The sequence below is a fragment of the Symphalangus syndactylus genome, chromosome 14 (assembly GCF_028878055.3).
Source record: "Symphalangus syndactylus isolate Jambi chromosome 14, NHGRI_mSymSyn1-v2.1_pri, whole genome shotgun sequence".
In the NCBI taxonomy this organism is placed as follows: Eukaryota; Metazoa; Chordata; class Mammalia; order Primates; family Hylobatidae; genus Symphalangus; species Symphalangus syndactylus.
In genome coordinates, this window is record NC_072436.2 from 78,241,270 (window position 1) to 78,261,407 (window position 20,138).

The 20,138-nt window shown below is 46.4% G+C and overlaps 1 protein-coding gene across 9 annotated transcripts in view; it reads right to left on the reverse strand.

The window, feature by feature from the left end:
- Positions 1–13,128: 13,128 nt before the first annotated feature.
- The window catches only part of B3GNT2 (UDP-GlcNAc:betaGal beta-1,3-N-acetylglucosaminyltransferase 2), a 238,288-nt gene continuing 231,278 nt past the window's right edge, over positions 13,129–20,138 (reverse strand). For 8 of the 9 annotated variants that reach the window (XR_010115718.1, XR_010115715.1, XR_010115717.1 and 5 more), the window contains one exon: positions 13,129–14,401. The gene's annotated coding sequence lies outside the window, so the exon portion shown is untranslated. The remainder of the gene's footprint in view (positions 14,402–20,138) is intronic. The other variant, XR_010115722.1, reaches the window with a different exon arrangement.

The window sequence follows — 20,138 nt, forward strand, 5'->3', positions numbered from 1 at the left end:
AGAGAAAAAGTTTTCAACTTAGAATCATGTACCCAATACAGTTATAACAAGGCTGGGTGCAGTGGTTCATGCCTGTAATCCCAGCACTTTAGGAGGCCAAGGCAGTTGGATCACCTGAGGTCAGGAGTTCAAGATCAGCCTGGTCAACATGGCAAAACCCCGTCTCTACTAAAAATACAAAAATCAGCCGATGTGATGGCAAGTACCTGTAATTCTAGTTACTCGGGAAGCTGAGGCAGGAGAATTGCTTGAACCCGGGAGGTGGAGGTTGCGGTAAGCCAAAATGGTGCCACTGCACTCCAGCCTGGGTGACAGAGCGAGACTGCCTCAAAAAAAAAAAAAAACAAAACTATAATGAAAGAGGGTGAAAGATACTAGATAAATAAAATCAGAGTCTACCTTCAAGAAACTGTAATGAAACTTGTAAAGCTCGTTTAGAGAAGATGGTTTGAAATACAGAGAAGGATGTGGACAAATAAAATACTAAGCTTTTTTTACAGATAAGAAAAAAAGCAGTACCCACCAGTGTAGTTCTGGGGTGTCACAGTCTCCAGAGAGGATTCACCCTCTTCCCAGGGGACAGATGAGTGGAATAGCAGGAGCCCCCACAGCCTGGGTCCTTTTGCCAGGGAGGTTCTCTGGAAAGCTAGGAAGGGAACCTGGCAGATCCCAGGTGAAGTCTCTCCACACCTGTTCCAGGGAGTAGGTGGATTTCCAGATCTTAGCTTCCTTTAGAGCAACCCCTTTTGAGGGTGAGTGGCCACGTCAGTATGCTCTTCAAGGGACTCCCCAGAGGAGGTCACTGCCCAGCCAGTTTACAGCTCCAAGACCAATGCAGCAGCCACATGCGGTAGCACATGTCTTTGGCCCTGAAGGAGCTTCACATCACGGGAGGGTGCCAGAGTGTGAGAAAGCCAGAACCCAGGAACTAGCCCAGGAGCAAAGGGATGCAGCGCATCACCCAATCTTCCCTCTTCAAGGAGGCTGCTCCTTCTGTGCTGCCTCTGCTGTATGAAGTAGCTGGGAACAGCTTCCCACTTGACCTGAAGTAGTGAGGACCAGCTATAGTCCCACTAGGAACAGCTTCCTTGGGCCCAGGCCAGGAAGTACTCACTAGACCTCTAGATGCCAGCTCCATTTCACCCTAGCTTCAAGAGGGAGCCAGAGAAGCCACTGAGCTCTATAGAAAGCACTCCACGTCAGTCTGCAGAAAGCTTGGATCGCAGCTCCCAAGGAGTTCAGCAGAGAAGCTGCCAGCAGCCTCTCTCTCTCTCCTTGACTGAACAAGCCCTGGGGCATGGCTGGACTTAAAGAGCTGAGGGAGGGATCTACCTCCCCTCTAGTCTCGGATAGGACATCCGAAGGCAACTGTGAACCTGACAGCAACCATGCAACTACTGTAGACATTCCCATGGTCCCCCTCTAGTATTCCAGGTTCTCTGTGGTAGGCAGAGGGTGGGAACACAAGTGTAGGTTGGGAAACATATTGGGGGGCAGTTGTGGCTACAGGAGCTTGTTGAGGGGCCATTGTCAGCGTCACCCTGACCAGGTTCTCCAGCAATTCTGTGGCCAGCCCATTTGGACTCCAAGATGTGTGTGTTGAGTCTCTTCCTGTAAAATTCCCATGGTGCTTTGAGGAGACACCCTCTGAGATCACACCACGGGGCAGGCTAGCTGTCTGTCCTGGCTCAGGGAAGGCTGAGGATAAGTCCATCCAAGGGAGAAGATATGACTTCACCTCAGAGGTAGCCACTCGAAGGCCTTGGGAGAGAGCAAGAGGTATTAACGCTTTACCACCCAGAGATGCATCTGCCAAGGTGACTCTTGCCTCACTGCAGATGAGCTTGGCTCTTGAGCAAGCAAGCCCATTGATGGTAGAATTTGGGATGTCTGTAGGAATTCACCAAAGCCAAGTCAGTCAGAGAGCACTCAGCTGGGAACACAGGGGGAAGAGCAGAACTGGAGATAGGAGAAAGCCGTGTGGTAACAGAAATAGGATCTGACCTGCCTTCCAGAGACAATCAGGCCTCAGTGGCCAAGCCTGCCCCAGGCTCTCCCCATGGGAAACATGGCGTGTCACCAGGCGAGATGCTCGTCTGTACAGGAAGCTGCTTGTACCCTCTGGGAAGCATTCCACTCCCTGAGAGGGGCTGAGAGAGAGCAGCTCCCTTTCCCAAGATGTCATTCTTTCCCATAAGCCCAAATCTGAGTGGTTAATTGAAATAGAATTAGAATTATAGGTACCTGCCATCATGCCTGGTGAGTCCACAGAGGCTGGTCCATCTTCTGAGGTGTTCTCCTGCCTTCTCCATTCTACAAGTGAGGACCAAGCTGCCAGTTTGGTGGTCACCATGGAGCTTGTTATGGAACTTGCAATGCTGGAAGGGACCTCTCTGCTGCCTGAGGCCCAGGCAAAAGTACCTTTTTCTGGGTTTTCTGACCACCTTGTATCAAAGACTGATGTTTCTACAGAGGTTGAAGAAGAGGCTATTTTCAAAAGATCCTTCTCACTTGCTTCTGGCAACTTGGTGGCCGGGATGCTCTCTGCTGCGTGCTTGCTGAATAACATGAGCAATTGGCTGAACCATGTGGGGCACCGAAGTTCCTGAGACCCCAAGTCTGTTCTCCATTTCAGTTTTTGGGCCAGTGATGCTTTTAACAGGTTTAGAGGAGGTTCTTTGAAATGGAACGGGAGACTTTGTAATACAGGACTTCATGATCTTTTCCCTGGAATCTGCTCTAGGATCCCAGAAGACATGATACTTCCCCCTGCAGTGCTTCATCTCCGGTGTCAAGCATTGTTCTCAGCTAGCAAGACCACATGCACAGCCAGAGCCTGGGTTGCAGAAACGTGTACTCTCTTGTTCCAACAGGCATGGAAAGAACATGGGGTCATGTTCTTTCTATCACAGGGGAGACGCCCTGAAACATGATCTTGTCAGGGTTTGCCTCACGATCATTGATTCCTGTGGCCCTAAGGCCACAGGCATAAATAACAACGTGGCTTTGGGGGCCAGCCCAGGTGGTCCAGTTGCACCAGATGTTCAGAGGAAACCAACTTCACATCATCAGGATAGAGAACTCACCCACCTTGTCTCTCAGGACGACATGGCAGCATTTCATGGGGACGAAGATTTCTGTCCAAGAGAGTCTGAGTCCTGTAGGAAGAAAAGAACTGGGTGGAGGCACTGGGAAGAAAATCTGTTTATATGAGTGCTTTCAACAGCAAAGCTTCTATTTTGCCCTTTGCATACATTTCCTCTGCCTGGGCCAGAAAACAAGCACGTTCAAGTTGCTGAGGAGAAGGTATGAAGAAGGAGGCTTAAAGAATAAGAGCAAAAAGACAACAAATGATTCATAGGATATGGTATTCCCTTCAGCTGACATTTAGGACCGGCTCCCTCAAAAGAGTGGGGGGAATGGGGTAGGACCTTGTAGGGGAAGAAAAATAATCCTTTCTACCCTTCATAATTCCTTTTTTTTTTTTTTTTTTTTTTGAGACGGAGTCTTGCTCTGTCACCCAGGCTGGAGTGCAGTGGCCGGATCTCGGCTCACTGCAAGCTCCGCCTCCCAGGTTCACGCCATTCTCCTTGAATGGCCTCAGCCTCTCCGAGTAGCTGGGGCTACAGGCACCCGCCACCACGCCCGGCTAATTTTTTTGTATTTTTAGTAGAGACGGGGTTTCACTATGGTCTCGATCTCCTGACCTCGTGATCCGCCCGCCTCGGCCTCCCAAAGTGCTGGGATTACAAGCGTGAGCCACCGCGCCCGGCCCTACCCTTCATAATTCTTAACCAGGACTCCCTGTAACAAAGACAGGTTAACAAGCAAAAACACAAACAGAAGTTTGATAATGTGTATATCTCCTGTTTATATGGGAGATAACCCAGAGAAATGAGATTTCAAAGAAAAAGTTTAAACTTGAGGTTTAAATACCATCAGTTCTCTGAAATAAAGAGAGTATGGGGAAAGACCCTGTTGAGACCAGAAGACCAGGAAAAGCACCTTAGACAAAGGTAAGGTGGTTCTGCAGGTTTAAGTCATGCCTCCTCCATTAAGTGTCTGGTGATTTAGCCATCTTTCTCCTCCTGGGACAGAGAGGGAGACACTCTTACAGGTGGAGACTTCCTTTATTAATGTAACTTTCTCTTAAAATTGTAACTTTTCAGTCATATTTTTGTGGTGGCATATTTTGGTGTCCAACCACCTGAAGTCACTCACAGAGGGAAGTTGTCTTCATTGAAGCCATTGAAAAGGTAGCTCTGGCACCTGCTGCGAATAGTATGGGGAGGGAGAACTTTCCCTCTGTCCTCTGAGGCTTTGATGACTGAGTCTATGAAATAAACTGGCAGTAGACAGATTCACAGTAAAAGTAAGAATACAAATGTATTATGTGCATGGGGACATCACATGAAAGAAAAGTATATATCCCCCAAAACCCGGTGAGATCTAGAAGCATATTCACTCTCTTCATAGGGGAGGCTGGAGGGGGATGTAAGCAACTTAGGGAACTGTAAATGAGTTTTGGTGTGAAGTAAAATCCTAAGCCCCCCACCTGACTGAATAGACCCCCTCTCGCCAAGGGAACCAAAAAACAAACCTGAGTTCCAGGCCATGATGGGCTGGGAGGTTAGATAGGCCTTGTCATCTACCCCTTCCTTCACCCAACCCCCATTAGGCCTTCTTCCCTAAGGGTTAAACAGAAACCAGCTTTCGACAGACTCGCTTCACCAATTTCAGCCAATCACCTGACGCCATCCCTCCCTTATGCTGTTTTGACACAGCAACTGACCAGCATTCCTTCCTAATAGAGACCACCAATCGTGAAGTGATTCTGGTCAGTCTACAGAGGCTGTGCACTGAGGGCCTTCCTGTCCTTTACTTCACTTTTTGTTGTAGAGTCTAACTGAATGTTAAGTCTTTACCCCCAAGCGAACATGGAATGCATGTTACATACATGTTAGCCTACTACACATACACTCACTCCCCTTCATTAATATTCATAGCTCCTCCCATAACCTGTTGAATATGTGTATTTAGCCCTTCAGCATAAATTCCCATCTCATCCTTCTCTCCCTCAGAGCACTTGCTTTTCAGTTTCAGCTAGTAGCTCCACATCCTGCCTGCAGGTCATTGTACCCTCCTTTCCATATGTACGAACCTCGTGATTCTTCAGTTGATGCTGGGAAAGATGAGTGGGCCCTCAGAAAAAAAGGTGACAGCCTGTGACGAAGTCTGTCTGGGCACGGGGTCAAACCTCAGTCTCCTCTCCTGTGTTATGAGTGGGTCTTAGTTGACGAGATTCCTGGGGAAGTCATGACAGTTGAGTTCCTTTTGGAGGATTGTCTTTAGGCAGATAAGGTGAGCTCAAAACTAGCCTCTGCCTTCATCCACTGTCTCTCAAAATGCCCTCAGTTCAAAGCAATCAGCACACCAAAGCATATTTTGGGGTGGCATTTTCTGAACTTCTTCAGCAGACAGATCACAATGAGGCATCATTTGCTCAGCAGCAACATAAATTGAGAAGCTGCTGGTGTAACACCCGGATCAGCCATTTGCCACCCAAATTCCCAGCACAATGTTGGGTAGGCAGGAAGTTGTCTCAAATGGTCACTACTATCAGGAAAGTACCTTTACTCTCCGAGTCTGTTTCCTCATCTCTAAGGCTGTCATCACTACCTGAAAGGGTTTTAGCCCAGGTTTAGTCCATAGCATGCTTTCCTATGTTCTCACAACTGTTTTTATTCTATTGGGAGTCGGTAGGGGTGGAGGATTCAGAAAAGCTTAAGGTATGGCCCTTGAGGACATGGTCCAGTTATGGACAAAATCATGTTTGTGGAGAAGTACACAAGCCAGCCTATGATGGCCAATGTAGGTACTCAGAGGATGGGAGAGATCCTGTAAATCCCTCCACGTTGTTCCCATCCCCTCTATTGACGTGGGGCTTTGGGGAAGACTTTAGACTACAAAAAAAAAAAAAAAAGGCTCCAGTCAGTCACTTAACTCTTCTCCACCTCAGACTAATCCATGAGCATGTCCTGTTGACTCCTCCTCCAAAATGTCTAGAATCCAACTAGTTTTCACCCTTACCTCCATACTGCCATGTCTCACACTTGGCATCTCCCTAACTCATCTCTCTGCTTATACTCATGGAATGGTCCATTACATAGAGTGATTTTTGTTCAAAGATAGATACCACCTTGCTCATATCAATACCTTTTAGTAGCTGGCCCATCATTCAAAATGAAATACACTCTTGCATGTCATAATGACATCTTGGTCAATAGTGAACTGCATACACAATGGTGGTCCTATAAAATTATAATGGAGCTAAAAGATTCCCATCACCTAATGAAGTCTTGATGAACTAGCCTCGTGTAGGCCTAGACAAATATGTTTGTGTCCACATTTCCAACAAAAAAAAATGTTTACAAAGTAAAAAAAAAAAATACTAGAAAAAAGTTTATAGGAGAATATAAGGAAAACATTGGCTGGGTGTAGGGGCTTATGCCTGTAATCCCAACAGTTTGTGAGGCCAAGGCAAGAGGATTGCTTGGGCCCCATCTCTACCAAAAAAAAAAAAAAAAAAAAGATAAAAAGATAGGCATAGGAGCTTGCAGTGAGCCGAGATTGCGCCACTGCACTCCAGCCCGGGCGACAGAGCGAGACTCTGTCTCAAAAAAAAAAAAAAAAAAAAAAAAAAAAAAAAAAAAGATAGGCATAGTGGCACACACCTGTTGTCCTACTCAGGAGGCTGAGGCATAAGGATCACCTGAGCCCAGGATGTCAAGGCTGCAGTGAGACTAGATTGCACCACTGCACTCTAGCCTGAGTGACAAAGCAAGACCCGTCTCTAAAAAACAAGCTATTATGGTACAGCTGTATGTACTTGTTTTAAACTAAGTATTATTACAAAAAAATCAAAAAGAAAACTAAAAAAATCTATAAAAGTAAAAAGTTCTAGTAAGCTAAAGTTAATAATTGAAGAAAGCAAAATTTTAAATGTAGTGTAGCCTAAGCGTACAGTATTTATAAAGCCTACGGTAGTGTACCATAATGTCCTAGGGCTTCAAATTCACTCGCCACTCACTGACTCACCCAGAACATCTTCTAGTCCTGCAAGATCCATTCATGGTAAGTGCACTATACAAGTGTACCATTTTAATCTTTTATACTATATTTTTACTGTACCTCTTCTATGTTTAGGTATGCTTAGATATACAAGTACTGACCAGCGTGTTACAGTTGCCTACAGCATTCAGTACAGTAACATGCTATACAAGTTTGTAGCCTAGGAACAAGAGGCTGTACCATACAGCTGAGGTGTCTAGTAGTCTGTACCATCTAGGTTTATGTAGGTCTACGATATTCACACAAGGAAGAAATCACGTGATGCATTTCTCAGAACATATTCCTGTCATAAAGTGACATAAAACCATACTGACACCTGAGGGGTACCAGAATATGCCACCCCAAAATGTGCCCCATTGGCATATAAATTATTTTCAGCTAAACGTCATTGAGAATGAGCAGATTCAGAAAAAGCTCTAAAAACAAGTTTTCATATCACAAGGAAAATTTACATGTATAAAGGAAATTTCCCGTTGTAGAGGTGTTTCCCCTCCAGGAAAGGAAGGATTCTTAACTCTTCTCAATGGAGAAGGCATCAATCTGTGTAACAAACCTTGATAAACAACTCTTGCTTACCATACTTTTCAGGGTCGTCTTCCCATAACCTGCCTTCCCTAAGAGCCTAAAACCCTTTTGTTGTTGTTGTTGTTATGAGAAATAAAACTAAAATCTTAAGGCTCCCAACTGACTGGATGGAGCCCCTCTTTGCCAAGCATACCCCAGAGGAAACTTAAAAACTGAGTTCCCCACCATGACCATATGGGAGGTCAGACAGACCCCATTATACTCTTCCCTCCCTAATTGCCATTAGGCTTAGTTTCCTAAGGGCTAAACAGAAACTATCTCTTTTTTAAGTAGAGACAAGGACTCACAATGTTGCCTAGACTGGTCTTGAACTCCTGGCCTCAAGTGATCCTCCTCCCTTAGCCTCCCAAAGCGCTAGGATTACAGGCATGGGCTACCAACCTTGACCAAAGCCAGCCCTTTCAAAAGACTTGCTCCATCACTGATTTTAGCAGGACTTCTCTCCCCTTTTGCAGTTTGATACAAATACTAGCCAGTATTCCCTCCTGATAGGGGGCCAGCAGCCATGAACTGGTGGTGGCTGGTTTACAGAGGCTGTGCACAGGATGCTTCCGTGACCTCTGTTTCACCCTTTGATAGAGACCCTGATTCTAGTGCATTTAAGTGTTCAGTCTCCACCCCCAGAGTGAACATGGGATGTATGTAACATGCATGTTTGCTTAGTATGCATGTATACATCCCCCTTCTGAATATTCATAGCTCCTCCAATAACCTGTTGAACATGTATACTTAGCTAACCCTTCAGCATAAATTCTCATTTCACCTTTCCTCCTTCGAAGTGCACCCCAGCCTGAGGATGGCCAGCCTGCAGGCTGCAACCCTTTATACGAAATAAAGCTCTCTTTTCCAAATGTATGGACCTCATGATTCTTGAGTTGACAGGTATTTAAACCCAAGTTCTAACTACCCCTTTGGGTTACTTATCACTGAGTGCTCTTATATGTGCATGTGTGATGCACATGTTAGGAAACTATTTTTCTTCTGTTAATGTCTCTCTGGCCCGTCTCATTTACAGGACCCCAGCTGGAGAACCTAGAAGGGTAGAAAAAAAAATTATCTTCCCTTACACACCTATGCAGGACCTCTAAGGCTTCTCTTGATCTGGCCACTGCCTCCTGGACATTACTTCCTACATCTCTCCTCCTTGCTCGTTCCTTTCTGGCTATACGAACTTCCTTTCTGTTCTTAAGAACACGTGAAGCTCATTCCTACCTTAGGGCGTGACACTACTGTTCCCACTTCCCAGGACACGCTCCCTTCATTTGGCTTTCTCATTTCAACCAGCTTTCTACTCAAATGTCACTTCAAAGAAGCCTCCTCTAACTACTATCAAAAATAGCCTCCCAACTTTATGTTTTTCTTCCTATCACCTAAACATAAAAATATAGTAGTTCTATCAATGGACCATCTCCCCCACTAGAACATATGCTGCATGGAAGAACATACTTTGATTTTGTTCATTGCTACATTCCCAGGGCTTAGTATAGTGCCTAGCAAATGAGAGCTGCTCAGTAAATGTTGGATGAACACAAAAAAGCCTGTCAACTATTTGACACTGTGTCACTTGGATGGACATAAATAATCATAATGCCAGTAATAAGGCCATAGGACCAGTGGGGGTAGTTAGAGGGAGAGGTTTCAACCCAATATAAGTTAAATGTAACTGAGAACAAACATGTCTTTTGTTCCTAATAACTAGAGTCTACTTAGCAGACGTGGATGCAAAGCAGGACAGTGGTTCTCATACTTGAGTGAGCATCAGAACCACATGGAGAACTTGTCAAAAATAGAAACTGCTGGGCTCAGAATTTCTGATTCCTTAGGTCTAGGTGGGGCCTATGCATGTCTAACAAGTTCCCAAGGATGGGGCGATACTGGTCTGAGGACCTCACTTGGAGAGCCATTTGTTATAGAAGTTTGGACTATATAATCACCTTTCCATCGACAGAAACCCAGGGAGTAGACTTAGAAGGGGTATGGGCCTGTTGGCCTTCAAATATCACATGGATCCTAATAGCTGATCTTTACTATTGTTAACCCCATTTCACTAACCTTCAGGGAAAAACCCTCTTACCTAAATTCTTCCAAAAATCAAGTATTTCCTCCCTTATGGAGCATTCCCTGCCTGCACTAGTCCGTGATGCCTGTAATCCCAACACTTTGGGAGGCCAAGGAAGAAGGATCACTTGAGCCCAGGAGTTTGAGACCAGCTAGGGCAACATAGACTCCATCTCCATAAAAAAATTTAAACATTAGTTGGGTGTGGTGGTGTGCACTTGTGGTCCTAGCTACTCGGGAGGCTGAGGTGGGAAGATCACCTGGGCCTGGGAGGACAAGTCTGCAGTGAGCTGTGATTGCACCACCATGCTCCAGCCTGAGCGACAAAGCAAGACTTTCTTTCTCTCTCTCTGTCACACACACACACACACACACACACACACACACACACACACACACCAGATACAGGTGGATACAGGAGGAAACAATAGTAGAAAATTCATTCAATTCATTCTTCACCTCCAAAGCATCTAAATCCAGGCCTGACACAAATATACCACTCAGAAACACACCAGGAGCAGCCTTCTCCTTCGTCCCTTCTCCTGTGGCCAATACAACAGACGTCAAAAGCACAGCCTGCTCTAGGATCCTGCGCAGACAGGGTTCAGCCCCACGTGGAGACTCCAGGTGGCCACGCAGGTGTTACTGTGGTGGTATTCAGCACCGGCTGCATATTGGAACAGGCTGGGAAGCTTGTAAACATCCAGACGGCCGGGTTCCACTCAAAACCAATTAAGTCAGACTCTCTAGGGGTGGGACTCAGGCCTCACAAGTTTAAAAGATCTTCAGTTAATTCTCATGTTAAAAGAATTGAGAAAAGCTGCTTTGTTTTTTTCTAACAGGCCCTCAGAAATGCCAGTGTAGACTTGGCAGTGTTGTCCACCTTAGTGGATCATTCATTCTGACCCTTAGGATGATCCTGGTTCTTGGCTGTTGCATATCACTCAGCTCTGAGACATAACCTCATACAGGGACAAGAAACACTTAAACAGAATCACATCCAGAGCAAAGCCTTCTCCATAGGCCCAACTTCAAGGTTACATCTCTCCATTTAATAGTGTTGTCAGTTTTGAGTTCCTAAAAAGGCCAAAGTTGGTGCCTCTCAGCCGTAACCCTGGTCTCATTGTTTGGATGGAGGCAACATTGTGGGAGGCTGGCAAGAGCACCTCTCGGGACAGAGCAATCAGCTTCAGTGCCTGCAGCACTCTGACTTCTATTTCCTCTCGATTTTCCGGTGTTTTGGAGTAAAGATAGAAGATGACACCAGATGGCTGGGCACAGTGGCTCACGCCTATAATCCCAGCACTTTGGGAGACTGAGGCGGGCGGATTGCCTGAGCTCAGGAGTTCGAGACCATCCTGGGCAACACGGTGAAACCCCGTCTCTACTAAAATACAAAAAATTAGCCGAGCATGGTGGCAGGCACCTGCAGTCGCAGCTACTCGAGAGGCTGAGGCAGAATTGCTTGAATGACCCCAGGAGGTGGAGCTTGCAGTGAGCCGAGATTGCACCACTGTACTCCAGCCTGGGCAACAAAGAAAGACTCCATTTCCAAAAAAAAAAAAAAAAAAAAAAAAAAAAAAAAAAAAAAAAAAAAAAAGAAGAAGAAGAAGACGCCAGAATAGAATTAGTAGTCCTGGTCTTAGAGGTGTCACAATTTGATGACCCCCTCCTCACTCATTTCCTCAAAGGCCAAAGTCCCAAAATGTTGATAATAGTGTAGATTTTTTACCCGTTTTGCAAACATGAGTACCTGACTTGTCTGTGTCCCTACAATGTCATCCACCTCTTCGAGAGCTCCTCTGCCTGGGTCACTGGGTTTCTGGGCCTGAGGTGTTTGCCTGGCATCCCCCAAGATGATGGATTTCCCGAGGTCAGGAGCTAAGCTTTACGGGGCTCTATCTCCTGTGGTTTCCCCCATGCAGGGGTTCCAAAAGCATTGATTGGTTGGTAGAAAATATGGGAGGCCACATTTGTAGAAGAGGAAGCTGTTCTTCCCCCTGGGCAGGCTCTCTTGAGAATTAAATGTGATTAAGGGTACAGTGGGCAGCAGGTAGCTAGAGCTCACCTTGGGGGAGTTGTCAAGCACTTCACTCACCACTATCCCAGGGCCCGATATCCCAATGTCCACCTGATATCTGGCAAAAAACGTGCTTCCTTCTAGGAATAGGAGGTGCCTGTTTTGCACAGAGGCCTTTTCTCAACTCCCACCCGTCTAATTTATCTAGCAAATGGCCCCAGGAGCCACCCCTCTACATCTCCCCCTTGCCCGAGGGCATCCAAAGGGGCTCGAATAATATGCTGATATGCAATTTGGGGGCCTGAGGACAGCTCACTTCCCACATGGGCACAGCCATGCACCACCCACTCCTGGAAGGTCCCCTCAACCCAGGGTTCCCCAAGAGCAACGGGGTGGCAGGCCAGGCACTCTCTGCATGGAGCCTGGACAGCCCCTGAATACTCACCTCTTTGGCTCAGGGCCTGAGAGCCAAGCCAGGCTTGGGGCTAGGCCTGCAACCTAGTCATGGAGGTGGGCCTGGGCCTGGCCCTCAGGGAGCTTCCATTTCCAGCCATCGGGCAAGATGAGACCAGGAGGAAGAAAAGCCTCGTGGAGAGCAGGGGCCCCATTCTGACCACAGCTCCCTTCCCTCTTCCAGCAGCAGTGGTCTGAGGCGGGACAAAGCTTCCACCGCCTCCTCCTTTTGGGCAGCTCTGAGGCCCGAGGATGTAATTAACTAATGATACACCTGTTCTTCATTAACCAGTGAAGCAGGGATGCCCAACCACAGCTGGGATGTAACCAATACTGGGGGAATTGAAGATCAAAAAACACCAAAGGCCAAGACAAAGCTGATGGAGTGGCTTCTTCCCACTCACCCCCCACCTCCACCCCACTAGCCGTCACCAGAGGCTGAAAGAGATTCCTCCTCACTTATTTCTCAGGGGATCTTGCTGAAGCAGGAAATTTCTCTGACCCCTTGTGGGTGGGAACTGGAGTGTGGGTGTTTGAACTAGCTACTTCAGTGCTAGCAGGGGCAAACCCCACTCACTGGAATCTGCCACACTCAACCCCTCGAGGGATGGAGCATGCAGATGAGCGGGTGCAGGAGCCAGGGAGAGCGCTTTTGGGTGCCAGCAGGAACAAACTCTGTACTGGCCCTGCAGCAGTGTCTAGGGGGGTGCCCACAACCCCTGAAGCCCCACAAGGAGTCTTTCAGTCAATGCTCTTTTAGCTTTGCCATCTGCAGATGGCTTAAGTGTTAACAGCTCAGTGGAGGGTCAGTGTGACAGCCCTTTGCACCCAAACTTGAATTCTTATCTGAGGTCTAGGAGGAATGAGGTCACACAAACAAATTGGAGATGATAAATGCAGGGGAGTTTATTGCTGATGAAAGTGGCTCTCAGTGAGAAGGGGAGCTGAAAAGGGGAGGGAGTGGGTAGGTAATATTCTCCCGGAGTCTGGCCATCCCTGGCCAGACTCCTCTCCAAAGCTATGCCATCAAGCTGTCCCTCTGAAGTCCAGCCCCTTCTCTCCGGCATTCAACCATAGTCTCTGACATCCAGCTGCTTCTTCTCTTCTCTCTCTGCTAGCGGAGCCTGGGGCTTTCTTGGGCACAGGTTAGGGGTGGGGCGGGCCAAGGGTGGTTTTGGAAAAGGCAACAGTCAAGCAGGAAAACAGGAATGTTCTCACTTTGGGCCATAGTTTTAGGCTTGAGGGTGAGGCCCTTGCTGGAGACGCGCCCACTTCTGCCCAGAATTTCCCTGCCTCCTGTCCCTATCATTGCCACCCAAACCTGGGCAAAGCTAAGGCTGAAATTCCCCTGGAGTGAAAACAAGATGGACATGAAGAACTGCTGGACCAGGAGTCACTCCAGCCACCAGCCTCCCCTTTTCTGAACACTTCCTCCCTTCCTGGTGCTTCCTCATCACTCAGCTTTCCTCGGAGTGCACCCTCAAGTCTGCGGAACCTGCTTCCAGGAACCTACTAGCATTAGTCGTTTGCACCTTTGTGTGATTTCAGTCCTTATGTCATCTCTCCCACCATAATCCCTGGTCCTCTGAGTGGAACATCAAAGTCTTGTAGCCACTTTTCCTGGGTTGAAGAACTCCAGGCATGGCAAAGCCCTGGAAGAGATATGGGGTGGAGGAGGGATGCAGAGGAATTCCGGGTCCTGAAATTATACCATTTAAGTGAATCTTGCCATCTCAGGCCCCGCCACTCCGAAAGTGTTGGGACTCCTCAGAGTTATGTCCTTGGCCAAGGTCCCTCCACACTTCTCTCAGGTCCTCTCTGCAGCACACAGGATTTCCACCACCAACCATCCCCGATGCCCTCAAATCTTTACCTCTACCCGGTGTCTCTGAGTGCCCTGCCTTGGGATCAGGCTGGCTACTGAATGTTCAGTTTCTACCTGAACATGTGGCATCCCCTTCCCCAGATGCCATCTGCTCCTTCTTCCATAGCTCCATCAGTGGTACCATTCTACTTGGGTGACACCTGCCACATAAGCCCCTCTTCTCTCCATCCATCCTTCCATTGCCTTGGTTAGAGCTCTAGAACCCTCAATTACCTATGAGAACAGTCTATGTTTATTGTGAGTTTGAGGAGTCCTTGTAGGTGGTTTTTCTGCATGGAAAAGATTAAAGATAAGTTTAGTTTTTTAAAAAAATATATAACTTTTTGGCATGAGCAATTTAAAAAATCTTCCTTTAGCTTTTTTTCCAACAGGAATAATTTAATATAAAGAATTAACTAGGCATACATTTGTTGACTGTATCACCAATAATTATAATTATACTTTATTGGGCAACATTTTCAGTAAGTAGAGCTTTTAAAGTTCTAAGGATTGAGCACTTTCAGGTGTCATTTCTCTGTCTCTCTCTCTCCCTCGATATACATATTTATATATATATATATATATATTTTTTTTTTTACCATCTTAACCATTTTTAAGTGGCACGTCGTTCAGTGACATTAAGTACATTCACATTGTTGTTCTACCACTGCTAACATCCATCCACAGAATTCTTTTCATCTGCAAAACTGAAACTCGGTACACATTAAACACTAACTCCCCATTCTCCTTTCCCTGCCCCAGCCCCTGGCACCACCATCCTGCTTCTGTCTTTATGGATTTGACTACTCTAACCTTACATAGGTAAAATCATATTATATTTCTTATTTCATGTCTGTCTTATTTCACTTAGCATAGTGTCCTCCAGGTTCATCCATGTTGAAGCATGTGACAGAATTTTCTTCCTTTTTAAGGCTGCATAATATTCCATTGTATGGCTATACCACATTTTGTTTATCCATTCATCTGTAAAAAACCTTCCTTTAGATTTTAAGTTCTTTGAAAGATTTTCCCCCCATTTATAACTGTAGCAAATTATAGCAAACATCTTTAGAATGTTGTTGGTTAATATTTGGTCCTATTTATAAGCTTATGTATATACATTCAAACATTTTAAACTACTTTTATAAATTTAATATATGCAATTTATTTTTAAATACCTCAATTATCTGACTTAAAATCTTAACAACTTTTTAAAAATGTAAATATAATAAACTGATAAATATAGCAATACTTAAATTCTTCTAAGTCTTCCAACACAGAAATTTATTAAACTTTCAACTTAAAATCACAAGTCTAACTTCTTCAATTACAGTTTTAAATTCAAATTATAGGCCTGGCACAGTGGCTCACGCCTGTAATCCCAGCACTTTGGGAGGCCGAGGTAGGCAGATCATTTGAGTCCAGGAATTTGAAACCAGCCTGGGCAACATGGAGAAACCCCATTTCTACAAAAAATACAAAAAGATTAACCAGGTGTAGTGATACATGCCTGTAGTCCCAGCTACTCGGGAGGCTGAGGTAGGAGAATTGCTTGAACTCGGGGAGATGCACTGCAGCCTGTGTGGCAGAGCAAGACCCTATCTCAAAAAAAAAAAAAAAAAATTCAAATTATAAGCCTCAGCTGTTCCTCTCACAGATCAAATTCTCTTAAACATCATAAGTACTCAAAATGCCAGCTATGTGTAGAGTATTCCTAAAACAAAAGAATTAATACTGGCCAGGCACGGTGGCTCACACCTGTAATCCCAGCACTTCGGGAGGCCAAGGTGGGCGGATCACGAGGTCAGGAGTTCAAGACCAGCCTGGCCAATATGCTGAAACCCCGTCTCTACTAAAAATACAAAAATTAGCTGGGCATGATAATGCACACCTGTAGTCCCAGCTACTTGGGAGGCTGAGGCAGAAGAATTGCTTGAACCCGGGAAGTAGAGGTTGCAGTGAGCCGAGATTGCACCACTGCACTCCAGACTGGGTGACAGAGCAAGACTCCATCTCAAAAAAAAAAAAAAAAAAAGAATTAATACTATCCAATGTATTTGAAATAATTTCTAATTTCTATACTGTACTTAATCTTTAATTTTCATGGGCCTAAAGATGTTTTCCCAGAGAGGAGAGTTTTCTAGACTTACCAGAAAATAAGAATCACCTGGGCATTTGTCAAATACAGATTCCTGGGCCCTACATTCCCTGAATCTGCATTTCCAGGAAAAAGACCAGGTAATCTGCATGATTATAACAGCCCCAGTTTTTGTTGTTGTTGTTGTTTTGTTTTGTTTTTTTGAGAAGGAGTCTTGCTCTGTCACCCAGACTGGAGTGTAGTGGCCCCATCTGGGCTCACTACAAGTTCCGCCTCCCAGGTTCATGCCATTCTCCTGCCTCAGCCTCCCGAGTAGCTGGGACTACAGACACCCACCACCACGCCCAGCTAATTTTTTTTGTATTTTTAGTAGAGACGGGGCTTCACCGTGTTAATCAGGATGATCTCAATCTCCTGACCTCGTGATCCGCCCACCTCGGCCTCCCAAAGTGCTGGGATTACAGGCGTGAGCCACCACGCCTGGCCTAACAGCCCCAGTTTTATCTTATCACTGTGGAAGTTTGGAAACACTTTACTTAGGGGAAAATTGCTTCTCAGTCATCTGGACCAGCCTGGACCAGATTTTGGCCAGGTTCTGAATAGATTCTTGTGGGTAACTCTGAAAGGATCCCCTACCCCTTTTTTATCTTTCATTTCAGGGTTGTTGTAAATTAAAGGAGGTGGCTCACCTTCTTTTGATGTGTATCACATCATTATTCAGTTTTCAAATCAGAGTACAGCCTGGGGCCTCATCACTGTCTGGCTGTATAGATAATGTCAATATCTTCTCTTCCTATCTCTGAAGAACTTTTAAAAAATTCTTGTCTCTTCAGGCTCTCAGGACTACTTATCTTTAGAGACTGACAGGCTCCTAAGAAGCACCCTGATTCTGGCCCTGCCCCCCTCCACAGGGCTCCTATGTGATCATCCCAAGATGCAAGAAAAGGGCACACCCTACTAAACCCTCCCCCGGCTGCCACTGCCAAGGTCCTATTGACCTAAAGGAAGAAGGCATAAAACGTCATTTTAAAGAGTTTACTGGCCGGGGGCGGTGGCTCACGCTTGTAATCCCAGCACTTTGGGAGGCCGAGGCGGGCGGATCACGAGGTCAGGAGATCAAGACCACGGTGAAACCCCGTCTCTACTAAAAAATACAAAAAATTAGCTGGGCGTGGTGGCAGGCGCCTGTAGTCCCAGCTACTCGGCGAGGCTGAGGCACGAGAATGGCATGAACCCGGGAGGCGGAGCTTGCAGTGAGCCGAGATCGCGCCACTGCACTCCAGCCTGGGTGACAGAGCAAGACTCCGTCTCATTTAAAAAAAAAAAAAAAAAAAAAAAAAAAAGAGTTTACTTGGTTTTTAAATTTTTATGTATTTTTTGTTGTTGTTGCAGAGACAGGTTCTTGCAATGTTGCCCAGAGCTGGTCTTAAACTCCTGACCTCAAGCAGTCCTCCCACCTTGGCCTACCCAAAGTGCTGGGATTACAAGGATAAGCCACTATGCCTGGCCTTAAAGAGTTTATTTGAGCCAAAGTGAGGGCAGCTGCCCAGGACACACTTCCAAGTTGCCCTGGGGAGTGTTCCGTTCCACCTTTGTTACAAGCAAGTTTTCAAAGGCAAAAGTGAACAAGGAGTGGGATGATACGAAGTTCTTTGACAGTTCTCATTGGTTTTCAGAAATAACACTGATTAGTGATTGGCTATACATTGTTGACCATTGTTAAACTATAGGGTATGAGTTATGGTGTCCAGAGTGTGGCATTTTATGGCTACTGTCAGTCTAGAGCCCACATGGCAAGTGGCTTCAAGAGGGAATTATTGATCTCATGGGGGGAGTGAGACATGACTACAGCCACATTTTAAATGTCTCTCTGGGCCTGGTATTTTAAACGGGCTGACGTTCCTCAGATTGAAAAGTTTCTTTTCTTTCTCACTCCCTAGCCTGGCATGAAAAGCCTGGCTCACGGCCCACCTCCCTTTTCCCAGGTCTGTGTCTCAGGCCCCCTCCACTGGGTCCCAGCTGCACTGAACTCCCCACAGTTCTCCAAAGAGCCCACTCCATGCCGCACCTGAGCCCAGGCACCTTAACATGCATTCTAGGAGAATTCTCAGAAGCAATGTTTGCGACCCGCTGAATCCCATCTCCAGGACTTTGTCCTTGATGTTTTCTCTGCCTGGAGTGCCCTCTCCTAACTTTCTGATTCCCACCCACCCTTTAGGGCCTGGTGTAACCGTCTCTTCCTCTGTGGAGCATTCCTTGACTACTAAAGTCAAGTTCATCTCTCCTCTTTGTGTCCCCACTGACCTAGCAGATACTTCAGTTTGTAAACATCTGTGATGATCACTGACCTAGACAAAGCTCAGTGAGGCCAGGGACCCTGTCTCTTCTTCATCACCGAGGTGCCAGCACCACATAGAGCCAGGCTCATTCACTGAATGATGCCCCTATGTCTCCCCCAGCCCCATCGACCACGGATGAACAGATGTCCCAGGCTCCCCTGTACCACCTAGTGCCTCTCCACTGCCCTTGGCTCAAAATGTTTGTTTTTCATTTCATTAGGCTGAAAAAGAATGGTTTAGCTGCTTCCCTGGGTATCGCTGCCAACGTGCCCCGGTGGCCCCAGTGACTGGTGACCCCAGTGTGACCACTAAGATCTTTGTCCCACGGGGGTAGTGCAGACAGGTGCCCAAGTCAATAGATCCTGCCAAAGATCTCTAGTGCCAATTCTTCTCCCCAGCCAAACCAAGTCGGCCAGCCTGCAAAATGCCTGAGGAAGGCCTGCCGCCAGAGCGGGCCTACCCACATCTGAGGGCTCCCAGGTGCCTGTGGGCCAGGCTCTGTGCCTCCAGCAGTTACTGCTGCTGCTACGGCTCCCCCAGTCATGAACCAGCCCCATGGACTGCTGGCGTCAGCCTCGGGGCTTAGCCATTTCATGCACCTGCAGCAAGCATCCGCTCCTTCTCCCAGCTCTCTGTGTGGAAAGGTAGCAAGCTCCACTCCACTCAACCGTGGACAGAGTGGCCAAGTTTTAGAGCACCAGGTCTGAAGGCTGCCTGACCTTTCTCTCTGGGGGTACAGTCATTGCCAGGACTTCAAACCTCAGTGAAGATTTATTTTTACTCAGACTTAGTATTGAAAGCTTAGGAGACAGGCTTTCATTTAATGTCTGGCCAAGAGACATGCTTGGAGATTGACCACATTTCAGGTCAGGTGTCTATTGTTCTGGCCCAGGCAGAGGCCGGTGTCTGCCAAAAGAGTGGCCGGAGGACGGTCTGCAACAGAATCGCTGGATGGAGAAGAGTAGATCTGTTAAAATGCATATTCCTGGGCCCCACCCCACGTCTTCTGTTTCTGAGCCTCTGGGGAATGGGGTCCCAAGATCTGCCTAATTAACAAGCCCTCAGCCCCAGACCCAGGAATTCTAGTGCTCACTAAAGTTTGCAAAACATTGCCTGCCCGGTCCAGTTGCAGTAAGTCAACGTGCTTCACTCTGCTAAAGCAGGAAGAGAAAACTCATTTTCTCAGGTGCCTGACTGAAGTATAAAATCACAAACCACATTCCCCTATAGCACAGCTGGATCTCAAACACGTAACATTGAGTAGGAGGGAAAAACACATCACAAAGAATAATATAGTAGAATCCATTTATATAAATTTTTGAATTAGCAAAAGCAAATCGCATATGCTATAGGAGGTAGGCTGTAAAGGAAGGCAAAGGAATGATGCGCCTGAAATTCAGGACAGGCCCCCCTTCTACTTCTGGGAGAGAAAAGACTGCAGGGAATTTCAAAGGTACTGATAAATTTCCACGTCTTACACCAGACGGTAGGTGCTCAGACATGGTAACACATACATAATGCATATCATTTTATGTGTAGGATACACTAAGATTTTTAAACATATATATGAAATAATGAGCAGCATGAATA